Below are 12,214 nucleotides of genomic sequence, written 5' to 3'. Positions count from 1 at the left end.
ACACACACACACACACATACACACTTCCGGATGACCCAGTTCGGCGGCGTGCATTCTCTGGGGTTGAAGAGCTTTCAGACATTATTTATTTCCTCTCTCTCTCTCTCTCTCTCTCTCTCTCTCTCTCTCTCTCTCTCTCTCTCTCTCTCTCTCTCTCTCTCTCTCTCTCTCTCTCTCTCTCTCTCTCTCTCTCTCTCTCTCTCTCTCTCAGACCATTGTTTTCTTCCTTTTTTTCTATTTTCTTTAAAGTTCTTCGTATCTTCACTTATCGTCTCCCTCTTCAACAAACCATTTTTTTCCTTTTCTATATTTTTATTTTTATTTTTTTCTTCGTCTCTTAATGTCAGTCTCCCCTTAACCGTCAATACCTGGGGGTGGAGGAAAGCAAGGAAGGAGGAATGAAGGAAAGGATGCAAGGAGAAGGAGATGGAGGAGGGAGAACGAGAGAGAGAGAGAGAGAGAGAGAGAGGCAGGAGAGGAGGATTCTGGCGCGACACACACACACACACACACACACACACACACACACACACACACACAGTTTACGGTCTAATTACGTTTGACTTGTCCGGAAATTGTTACCCTTCAATACCACATTGATTTGAACGGCTGAGGCTGCAAAGGCGACCCACTACCCCCTTCCCCCTCCTCCTGCCCCCCTTTTCCTCCTCCCCCTCTCCTTTAACCCCTCAAGCGTAAAGGGAACACCTGAGGAGACGCTTCCCCCCTCCCGCTTCCCCCCTAACACACCGTAGAGCATACCTGTGGCCTCTGAAGGACACGTTGCATCCCCCTCTACGTGACAGCATCTACAGCATCCACCTCGCATCTTCATCTCTCTCTCTCTCTCTCTCTCTCTCTCTCTCTCTCTCTCTCTCTCTCTCTCTCTCTCTCTCTCTCTCTCTCTCTCTCTCTCTCTCTCTCTCTGATGGAATGAACTCCCTTATGCTTACATCCTACAGCCTCCCCTCCCCTCCCTCTTCCTCTGTTTCCTCTTCCTCCCATTCATAACCCACTCCACTACTCTATCCCCTCCTTTCTTACCCCTGTACACACACACACACAAGATGGCTTCAACACACACACACACACACTAATGGAAAAAGAAATGAACAAGAACTCACAGAAAACTAACCTTATCATAGTTGTAGTGGACTGTTGTGTTGCTGTTTTTGTTTTGCTTTACCCTTGAGCTGTCTTCCTTGCTGTAAAAATTAAAAGTGGTGCTGACAGGTTAGTGTGGGCGAGGCCTTTAATATTTCAGCTGCAATTAACGGACGGGCGGGAGGTCAGCCTCAGCGCCGTGCCAGTGCAGCGGAAGTAAAGAGAATTAATCGAGTCTCAGCTTCTAATTAGCATCCACATTACCTGCATCAACCTATTTCCACCTGGCCGTCACCTCTCCAATCAGGTGTAGAGAAACTGTTATTAGAATTATGTTACTCTCTCTCTCTCTCTCTCTCTCTCTCTCTCTCTCTCTCTCTCTCTCTCTCTCTCTCTCTCTCTCTCTCTCTCTCTCTCTCTCTCTCTCTCTCTCTCTCTCTCGCTGATGCTGTTTTTGCTGTCATATAAAAGCGATTAAACCCAGAGGTCACGAACACACACACACACACACACACACACACACACACACACACACACACACGAACACACAACATACAATATTCATTAATTAATATTTTCATTCAATCATTTATACTCTCATTCATTTATCTGTCTCTCCTTCTATTGCATTTATCTGTTTTTTTGTAGTTTTTTTGAATGGATAAAACACACTCGTAAAAATATAACTCCTCTCTCTCTCTCTCTCTCTCTCTCTCTCTCTCTCTCTCTCTCTCTCTCTCTCTCTCTCTCTCTCTCTCTCTCTCTCTCTCTCTCTCTCTCTCTCTCTCTCTCTCTCTCTCTCTCTCTCTCTCTCATTTACCTTTCCACTCACAAACTCACCTGTAAGTTACGTGCCAGGCATGCGCAGAGCCAGCATCATGTGAGGAAGGGAGAGAAGGGAGAAAGGAGAAGATGGGGGTAAGGAAGGGAGGGAGGGAGGGGGGAATAGGTTGGCCTGAATAGGTAAGGAGAGAAGGGAGAGGGGAAGGAGGGGAGTATGGGGTGTAGATAACAGGGAGAGAGGGAATGGACTGGGTTTAAATGTCCGCGATGATCTGATAGACAGAGGAGGAGGAGGAAAAGTGGAGGAAAAATTGAGAGGGCCTTGAGTGGGAGAAAGGGTATTATGTGGCATCTGTTGCATCTCTCTCTCTCTCTCTCTCTCTCTCTCTCTCTCTCTCTCTCTCTCTCTCTCTCTCTCTCTCTCTCTCTCTCTCTCTCTCTCTCTCTCTCTCTCTCTCTCTCTCTCTCTCTCTCTCTCTCTCTCTCTCTCTCTCTCTGACCACGGGATCTGTCATGTGATCCTCCCTCCCTCCCTCCCCCCTTCTCCTCCTCCTCCTCCTCCTCCTCCTCCTCCTCATACCCCACTTTTCTATCTCCCTATCGTCCACCACACACACACACACACATTTCGTTATTCATTGTTTCATAACGTAAAATCATTTCGTTATCTCCGTCCAGTGTGTCGTCGGGCCGTTCATCCTTTTATCTGTGAACCTATGAGTCAGGTAGGCCACGTATGTATGTATGTATTGAGGATTGTTCAATGTTAGGGTTAAAGTACTTGTGAATATTAATAGTAAGAGAACCCTTATAGTAATAGTAATGATGATCAGAAGAAGAACAAGGACAAGAGCAAGGAACAGAAGAAGAACAAGTAGAGCAAGAAGAATGATAAATAATAATAATGATAATAATAATAATGTAAACCAACAAGCTCTATCTTATTACTATTTACCTATCAAGAAATCCATCTAACCACACACGTATCTCTCAAGTCTATCAATCAATCCACCAATTTATCTATCTATCTATCTACCAACGCGTGTGTGTGTTCAGGTGTTAAGTTACGGGCAGGTAGACTTTACGGGGAGGCACATTAGCAGTGCACACCTCACCTCTCACCTGGGGGGGGTAGATCGGAGAGGGGGGGCCAGGTGGGAAGGGTTACCTGAGCCTTCCCATCCATCCCCCCGGCGCCAGAGGGTATGAATATTTTAACATTTTAATAACCATGTGATACGGAGGGGACAGCTGATAGAGAGGGGGGAAGGGGAGGAGAGGAGAGAAGGGAGTAGGTGTTTAAAGGGAATGGATGAGGTGTTAAGAGGAAGGGAAAGAGGATCGGAAGGGGAGTGAAGTTAATGTTTAAAGTAGATGAGGGGAGTGTGTGTGCTCGTGTGTGTGTGTGTCTGTGTGTGTGTGTGTGTGTGTGTGTGTGTGTGTGTGTGTGTGTGTGTGTGTGTGTGTGTGTGTGTGTGTGTGTGTGTGTGTGTGTGTGTGTGTGTGTGTGTGTGTGTGTGTGTGTGTGTGTGTGTGTGTGTGTGTGTGTGTGTGTCTCTCTCTCTCTCTCTCTCTCTCTCTCTCTCTCTCTCTCTCTCTCTCTCTCTCTCTCTCTCTCTCTCTCTCTCTCTCTCTCTCTCTCTCTCTCTCTCTCTCTCTCTCCCTCCCCTCTCCCTCCCCCTCCCTCTCCCCCTCCTTCCCTCCCCCTCTTTGGCCATTCAGGTAGCCTCCAAGATAGGACTCAATGCTATCTGATAAGGTCTTGTATCACGTGATTGATTCAGATAGCTTACCCACCACCTATTCTAACCTGTCCACCTCCCCTTTTCTCTCTCTCTCTCTCTCTCTCTCTCTCTCTCTCTCTCTCTCTCTCTCTCTCTCTCTCTCTCTCTCTCTCTCTCTCTCTCTCTCTCTCTTCCTTCATTTTTATTCACTTGTCTACCTCTTCTCTTCTCCTTCCCTCTCACTTTTCTTCTTCTCTCTCTCTCTCTCTCTCTCTCTCTCTCTCTCTCTCTCTCTCTCTCTCTCTCTCTCACTCTCTCTCTCTCTCTCTCTCTCTCTCTCTCTCTCTCTCTCTCTCTCTCTCTCTTCCTTTCCTCTTCCCCCTCCATTCCTCCACCAGTTCCATCCTTCCTCCCATTCTCTCTCCCGTACATCACTCATATTCCACCTCTCTTCCACACTTCCTTTTCTCTCCCTCGACAGGTCTTTCTAGGTTAAAAAAAAAAACAATTATATAACGGTATTGCAAGAATAAAAAAAAAAAAATATGAATGGATATTAACGCGTGTTTTTGGGGGGTTAATGAAGCATGCATGTTAGCTTTTTTTATAGTTTGTGTCGATTCTGGTTTTACTTTTTTTAGCGAACAGAAAAAGAGAGAAAAAAGAAGATTCGACCACGTGACATGAAAAGAGGAAAATAAAAAAAAAATCAATCACGTGCCTCGATGGATTAAAAAAAAAAAGTTAGGGCGCCTGAAAACAAAAATGGTACAAGGCCTCGAGCAAAGTTAGGCCCGACAATAGTCACGCGGCGGAGGAGGAGGAGGAGTTGGTACACACACACACACACACACACACACACACACACACACACACACACGGATAACACATTCTCGCTTAAACAAATAATACAAAACAAATATATTAACGCAAACATTTCAACACACTACAATACATATATTTAAAACTAATCACGTGGGTTACTATTAAATACTTTGTAAATGAAATCAGAAAGAAAACAAAAATAGGAAGCAGAAATAGTACCGATGGAGTCATGAAATTAAGTGACGGAAATGTATTGCAATGAATGAAAATGAAAATGAAAGGAAAACCACAAACACACTCAAACACAGGTATTACAGGTAACGTTGGAGGAGGACAGGTGAGAGGAGGAGGAGGAGGAGGAGGAAAGGGGGGAGGATAACCTTTACATAGCTCAAGGACGAAATGTATGACTCTTTAATGACGTGTTTTATCGACTGCCAAGGACTTCGTGTGTGTGTGTGTGTGTGTGTGTGTGTGTGTGTGTGTGTGTGTGTGTGTGTGTGTGTGTGTGGTCAATAAATCACTACGCAGCCTTGTAACACCACCACCACCACTACCACCTCCTCCTCCTCCTCCTCTCATGACCCTTCCACATTTAGGTTGAGGTCAAGGTCATGTCCGTTTGTCTGTTTACATTCCTTGGATAATTAATGTTTGTAGCCGTTACAGATTGTCGCCTCCATTACTTATACTTACCCTTATACTTATTACTTAAACAATACTTATTTGCTCCACGTTTTCCTTGACCTAATTAGTGTTTCTATAATTACAACTTTCTTTTCTTTATCTTTTTTTATTTCCTCCTGATTCCATTTTTTCTCCGCTTATGTATCTTCGTATTTTTTTCATTTTTTCATATTTCTTTTTGTTGTCTTTCTCTTCCTTCCACCTTTCCTCCTCCGATTCTTATGTTCCTTTCGTGTATTGCTAACTATATTACAAGTCTTCTGTTATAAGTGTTCCTCCTCCTCTTCCTCCGCCTCCTCCTCCTCCTCCTCCTCCTCGATCTCCTCCCCTTTTGCCTTTTCCTCCATCTATATTACATCTATTCTCCTGCTTCTACTCTTCCTCCTCCCCCTCTTCTTCCACCTCCTTCTCTAGCTGATCCTCGACTCCTCATCTTCCATTTCTCTCATATACACCCTCATAATTCCATCTTTTCTTCCTCTCTTTTTTTTCCCCTTACTTAATTGCCTCCTTCACCGTCCCATATCAGTAATTACCGTTGATACCGTTGATGAGGTTTCAAGCCCCGGTCCGCCGCCATAGCAGCGCTCCACAGGGCCGTCAACATTTTAACTAATATTAGCACCGAAAGCTGTCCTCAATCCTCATGTCTGTAAAGTTATAGGATCATCATCATTACCGTTATGTAAAGTTTGTAAAGGCGTAGAATTATCATCATTACCATTATAAATTCATGGACAGCGATATTAGGTGGGGTTAGATACACGGGAGCCGCCTTGTAAAATCCTACCGGCCTCTTGCTGACTCCTACGTTCTTATGTTCTTATAATTATCAAAACAGCGGAATCAAATAACTTAAAAGAAAACTGATATATTGATGTGACGCACGAGTCGGAGCCACACGAACCTTATGAGACAAACTGTTGGGCAATGTGTTAAGTATTTGGTGTTTATATTCTCATGTGATTTTTTTATTATTTATTTAGTGAGTTAGTTTGTTGGTCTAATAATTTAATCTGCTGTTGTTATATTTTAATAACTTGCTATTATTATTATTATTATTATTATTATTATTATTATTATTATTATTATTATTATTATTATTATTATTATTATTATTATTATTATTACTACTATTATTATCATCATTTATTCACGTTCTCTTTTTACGTTTTTCTCTTTTATTTTCATTCTTATTCTCTGACAAGGATAATATATAAAGACTGACACTTTAAATCTCTCTCTCTCTCTCTCTCTCTCTCTCTCTCTCTCTCTCTCTCTCTCTCTCTCTCTCTCTCTCTCTCTCTCTCTCTCTCTCTCTCTCTCTCAGGGTCAAGCTATACATTGGGTACACACACATTACACTTTTATGCTTCTTTCCTCCTTCTTTTCCTCCTCCTCCTCCTCCTCCTCCTCCTCGTGGTCCGTTCAATAATAGCTCATAGTAAAGATGACAGAATGGCTAATTAAGAGGGAGGAGTTATGGAGAGAAAAAAGTGACACGTGTTCTGCTATCCTCCTCCTCCACCTCCTCCTCCTCCACCTCCTCCTCCTCCTCCTCCACCTCTTCCAGTCAGCTTCCTTCTTCACACACGCTCTTCGCTCTCCCAGACAAGCTGAAAAAAAGGATTCGAACCTACTGTGTATTTTAATCAGCGACACACACACACACACACACACACACACACTCAATGCTTCATCCAATATTTCACAAAAGTTTCGAAATGTGGTTGCGCTCTCTCTCTCTCTCTCTCTCTCTCTCTCTCTCTCTCTCTCTCTCTCTCTCTCTCTCTCTCTCTCTCTCTCTCTCTCTCTCTCTCTCTCTCTCTCTCTCTCTCTCTCTCTCTCTCTCTCTCTCTCGATGCCAGATATTTTGCAGCACGTGGACTTCTAATGCACGTGTCCTCCTCCTCCTCCTCTTCTTCCTCCTCCTCCTCCTCCTCCTCCTCCTCCTTCGATCCATTTTCTTCCCTCTTATTCTTGTCTCTTCCTTAACTCGTTCGAATCCTGGGAGTTGTCATCGCTCTCCTCCTCCTCCTCCTCCTCATCTTTCTTCTCCTTTTCTTCTTCCTCCTTTTCTTTATCCTTCCTCTGATCCTCCTCGTTCAGTTTGCCTGATTCCCCCTTCGTCTTCTTAATCTCGCCTCGTTTCAACACTCCTCCTCCTCCTCCTCCTCCTCCTCCTCCTTCTTCGTTTTATTCCACCATTTACATTTCTTCCTTTCTCTTTCAAGATTTCCTCCAGACTGTGTTCTTGTCCTCCTCCTCCTCCTTCTCCTTCTCCTCCTCCTCTTTCTCTTCTCCCTTGAGGCAGTAACAAGCAGGAAAATGTCACCTGTGGAAGCTTGTAAATGGCGGAAAGGAGGAGGAGGAGGAGGAAGACGAGGAGAGAAGAAAAAGAGGAAGGAAACGGAGGAGGAGGAGGAAAGGTCAATAAAAGGGAGTGACAGAAGAACAGCCTGCGAAAATGGGAAGAGGAGAAAACCGAATGAAGGATAAAGAACGATAGGAAGGAGGAAGGAAGGAGAAAGGAAGAAAACAGAATAAGTTAGCGGGTATCCATTTTCCGCTTTCTCTGCCATGAATAATGAATGTAAGAAAAAAACGAAGGTGAAATAAATTCTCATGAGGAGGAGGAGGAGGAGGAGGAGGAGGTGAGCAGCTGGGACAGTTTTCTATCTGGAGCGTGGCCAAAGAGGAAGAGGAGGAAGAGGAGGAGAAGAAGAAGAAGAGGAGTTTAACTGGCGCCTCCCGACCTTCAAGAAGACTACAATATGCGTGTTGTTGTTGTTGTTGTTGTTGTGCTTCATCTTGTTGTTCAGTGTTCGTTGTTTTCGATGTAAATGAATAACGCATCTTAAGTCGTTGATTTTCTTTTCTCGTTGTTGTTGTTGTTGTTGTTGTTGATGTTGTAGCTATTTTTATGGGCCCTAAAAATTAATGGCGCCACAAAAGATTAAAATAAAAGTTGTTTGTTTGTCTTTTCTTAGTCGTAAAAACAGCAGTAGTAGTAGTAGTAGTAGTAGTAGTAGTAGTCGTAGTAGTAGTAGGAATAGACACGGCATCCACAACACATATTCAACTCCTAACATTATTTTCCCTCATTCTTCATCACCAAACTCACCACCATTATCACCACCACTACTAGTCACCATCACCACCATCACCATCATTGTTGTTACTGTCATTATTCTCCTCTGACTGACTCCCTGACATCCTAGTTTCTGTTTCGTCAGCATTTATTAATAGCTTGAAGCCTTACCGAGATTACAACACGCCAGGCAGGCACCACCAACCCGTCAACCAGTAACAGGATCATTCAACTAACCATTACTCTCTCTCTTGTTGCAGGTAACTTGGTGAGCTTCGAGGCACATGGATTTTACCTGTCTCTCTGTACCTGTACCTGGGAGAGCTTGCACCTGCGCGTGAGTGTGTTAAAGGTGTGTTTGGGGGTGTGAAAGAGGGAGGGAAGAGGAGGGATTGAGTGAGTGTGTGTGTGAAATGGCAAAGATGTGAGATAGAGAGTGAGTGTGTGCGTGTGTGTTTGTGTGTGTGTGTGAAAGGGAAATAGGAAGGGAAGGTGAAGAAGACTGAAGAGGAGGAGATATAAGGGTAAAAAGTGAAAGGTAGGAAGAGGAGGAGGAAGAGGAAAGCTGGGGTGAGAGAGTAAATTAGTAAGTGCGTGCTGGAAGGGAGTAAATGAAGAAAAAAAAAAAAAGAGAAAATGTGAGAGATGGAAGAAAATGTTTTGAGGAAAGTTTGTGAATGAAGGAGAAGAGAGAGAGAGAGAGAGAGAGAGAGAGAGAATCAATGTGAGTGAGTGAGAGGATGCCAGTGAATGATGATGATGATGATGATGAAGATGATGATGATGCAGTGAGTGTAGAAGAAGACTGATACATTTTAAAGACCAAATGAGTGATACAATGACCTCGTACTAATGGAGAAGGAGGAGGAGGAGGAGGACGAGGAAAATTAAATTAAAAATGTGTTGGAAGATATGAAGGAAGTGGAAGAAGAGGTGGAAGGGAATGAGTTAAAAATATAAGGAGAAGAAGAAAGAGGAGAAGGAGGAAGAGAAGGAGGAGGAGGAGGAGGAGGAGGAGAAAAGAATGTGGGAATCGAAGCAGAAAGAATGTGTGCGATACCGAGAGAGAGAGAGAGAGAGAGAGAGAGATGATGAAATAATGTAAATCACAATGAGAAAAGAGAAGAGAAAGGGAGGAAAAGGAGAGAAAGGGGGGAAAAGGAGAGAAAGGGGGGATAAGGAGAGAGAGGAAATAAGAGATAAATAAGAGTGAGAGAATACTGTGAGAGAGAGAGAGAGAGAGAGAGAGAGAGAGATATCAACACAGATAAACAAGAAATAAAAACAAAACGAAAGCAGGAAAGAAATTAAAAGAACATAAAACAAATTAAAGAAAAGGAAAAATGGCAGATAAGAATGAAAAAGGAAGGAAAATGGAAGGAAACGCGAAAGACACAAGGAGAGAAATGGAGGAAAAAATACAAGGAGATGATAGGAAGAGTAAGAAGAGAAGGAGGAGGAGGAGGAAGGACAGGGTGAAAAAAAAAAAAAGGAAGGGCCGGGAAGGGATGAGAGGAAAACAAATAAAGAATGGGCATCTTGGGGAATGAAGGGGGGGGGGGGAGGACAAAAAGATCGAAGGAGGAAGGGGGAGGTGAAGGGGGGGAAGAAGATGCCTGGCACACGTCCTTCTGGCAGGGTGGTGATGATGGTGGTGGTGAAGGTGGTGGTAGTGGTGATGGTGGTGATGCTTAACTTCATTTTTTACCGCGGCAGGGTTGGCAAGGCCTTCCACACACCACTGCCTCCCTCCCTGCATACCTTACCCTACCCTGCCTACCTTACCCTACCCTACCCTATCTTATCTTACCCTTGAATCTGTCCTTGTCTATATACGTTTCCCTGCCAACCCTTTTCCTTTCCTTATTTTCTCTCTCTCTCTCTCTCTCTCTCTCTCTCTCTCTCTCTCTCTCTCTCTCTCTCTCTCTCTCGTCACCCCTTCCATTCTTTCCCTAACCTTTTCATTTTTCTCTAACGCATCCCTTTCTTTCCTTCCTTCTCATTTTCCTCTTTTCTCTAACGTTTCCCTTCCTTTTCTTCCTTCACCTTTTCCTCTTTTCTCTAAATTATCCCTTCCTTTCTTCTCTCCAATTTCTCCTCTCTATTTTAGTTACCTTTCCTTTCCTTCCTTCACCTTGTCCTCTTTTCTCTAAATTTTCCCTTCCTTTCCTTTCTTCTCCTTTTCCTCTTCTCGAACTTTTCCCTTCCTTTCTTCTTTTCACTTTCTCCTCTCTCTTCTCTAATTAGCTTTCCTTTCCTTCCTTCACTTCCTCCTCCTCCTCCTCTCTCTCTCTCTTATCTTGTCACGCCTTTTCCTACTTCTCCCAAACTCTTGAAACCTTTTGCAATGTCCTCCCTTTCCTGCATTCCCCTGCCTCCTCATTCCTCCCTCCTTCCCTTCCATCCTTCCTTCTGCTTCCACATCCCTGTTCTCTATCTCTCGTTCTCACTCTTAACCTTCAACTCTCTCTCTCTCTCTCTCTCTCTCTCTCTCTCTCTCTCTCTCTCTCTCTCTCTCTCTCTCTCTCTCTCTCTCTCTCTCTCTCTCTCTCTCTCTCTCTCTCTCTCTCTCTCTCTCTTTGATTTCGTGTTTGAAGTGTCCCTGTTTTTCCCTGCCTCAGTTTCACCATGTTTCCTCCACGCCTGACTCAGCCTCCCTCCCCTGCCTCCCTCCTTACCTCCCTCCCTTCCATCTCCTGACGCAGCATCCCTTTCATTCCTGTTTGTCCTCCTGAATTAGTGGGCTGCGGGGAAGGATGCGACTCGAATCTATTCCTGAAACTCAATGGCCAGACCTTTAACTTTATCCCAAAATATCCCCGCCATCCTTCTTCTTACCCACCCAGGCCGCCCGTTGCTGCCCCTCCGCCCTCCCGTGTTCCCGCCCCCTCACATACCAACACCACAAATACACCCACACGCCCACGTTTACTCTCCCTCCCTTCCTCCCTGTCTGCCTTCCACACCACAGCCTCCACCTCTCGTAGTAAACAACGCACCAGTGTATGGCTTTATCCGAGAATATCCTGGCCATCTTTCTACTCAGACCTTTATTTAGCCTGCCTACCTTCCTGCTTACCTACCTACCTACCTATACGACAACTACCATAGCCATCTCTCTGCTCAATCCATTCTTAGGCTGCCAATCTACCTGCTTAGCTACCTACCTATCTCTATACCAGCCTATACTCACACGCGAAAGCCTCTTACTTTAACAACACATTTCCTCTATCCCTTCATAAATCCTGAGTAGTCCATCATTTTTATCCGCCAATATCCTAGCCATCCCTCAACCCACCGACCTTACCCACCGCTACCCACACCACCCATGCCCTGCCTATACCCCCCACCCTTAACCTGCCCCCCACCTCCCACAAGCTCCCCACAATAGCCCTCCATCCCCAGCCAACCCCCAGTGCCACCACCAGTCAGGGCAACGGGATAATAATTGGTTCTCCCTTGGCACTCCGGCCGCACTGCGCTGGCACTCACCATGGCAAGCCTCGGCAGCTGTCACCACCACCACCACCACCACCACCATCACCACTATCACCACCATTTCATTAAGTGCTTTTTTTTTTCTTTCCTCTCTCTCCCTCCCTCCCCCCTCTCTCTCCCCCACCATCACCACCACAAGTAAACTGCTGTAAACTGCGATGTAATTACCGGTGTGACTCAGAAAGGGGGGCGGGGGGAAGGGGGGCAAGAGGTGAGGGTGAAGTTGTTTAGGTCTCTCTCTCTCTCTCTCTCTCTCTCTCTCTCTCTCTCTCTCTCTCTCTCTCAAGGCACGCCACAATCCTATCCACGAATCAGAGAGAGAGAGAGAGAGAGAGAGAGAGATGAGGAACGTTCAACACTATTAGTAAAGACACAAACATGTCCTGAACGCGTAAACACAAACAAACACGTCCTCAACAGGTAAACACACAAACACACAGACGTTACATTCAGTTCGATGGAATGTGTGTGTGATTCCGCAAAAAGGAGGAGGAGGAGGAGG

The 12,214-nt window shown here is 44.9% G+C and overlaps 1 protein-coding gene across 2 annotated transcripts in view; it reads left to right on the top strand.

Moving 5' to 3' along the window:
* The window catches only part of LOC127000279 (protein Tob1-like), an 80,246-nt gene that overhangs the window by 41,525 nt on the left and 26,507 nt on the right, over positions 1-12,214 (top strand). The window contains exon 1 of one of the 2 annotated variants that reach the window (XM_050863800.1): positions 8,533-8,551. The exons of the other annotated variant lie outside the window; for it this stretch is intronic. The gene's annotated coding sequence lies outside the window, so the exon portion shown is untranslated. Of the gene's footprint in view, positions 1-8,532; positions 8,552-12,214 lie in introns of those variants that run through there. 2 annotated transcript variants of the gene reach the window in all.

Source organism: Eriocheir sinensis, chromosome 2, assembly GCF_024679095.1.
Source record: "Eriocheir sinensis breed Jianghai 21 chromosome 2, ASM2467909v1, whole genome shotgun sequence".
Taxonomy (NCBI): Eukaryota; Metazoa; Arthropoda; class Malacostraca; order Decapoda; family Varunidae; genus Eriocheir; species Eriocheir sinensis.
The sequence above is the reverse complement of the archived record's forward strand: the minus strand, read 5'-3'. Positions and strand labels throughout refer to the sequence as shown.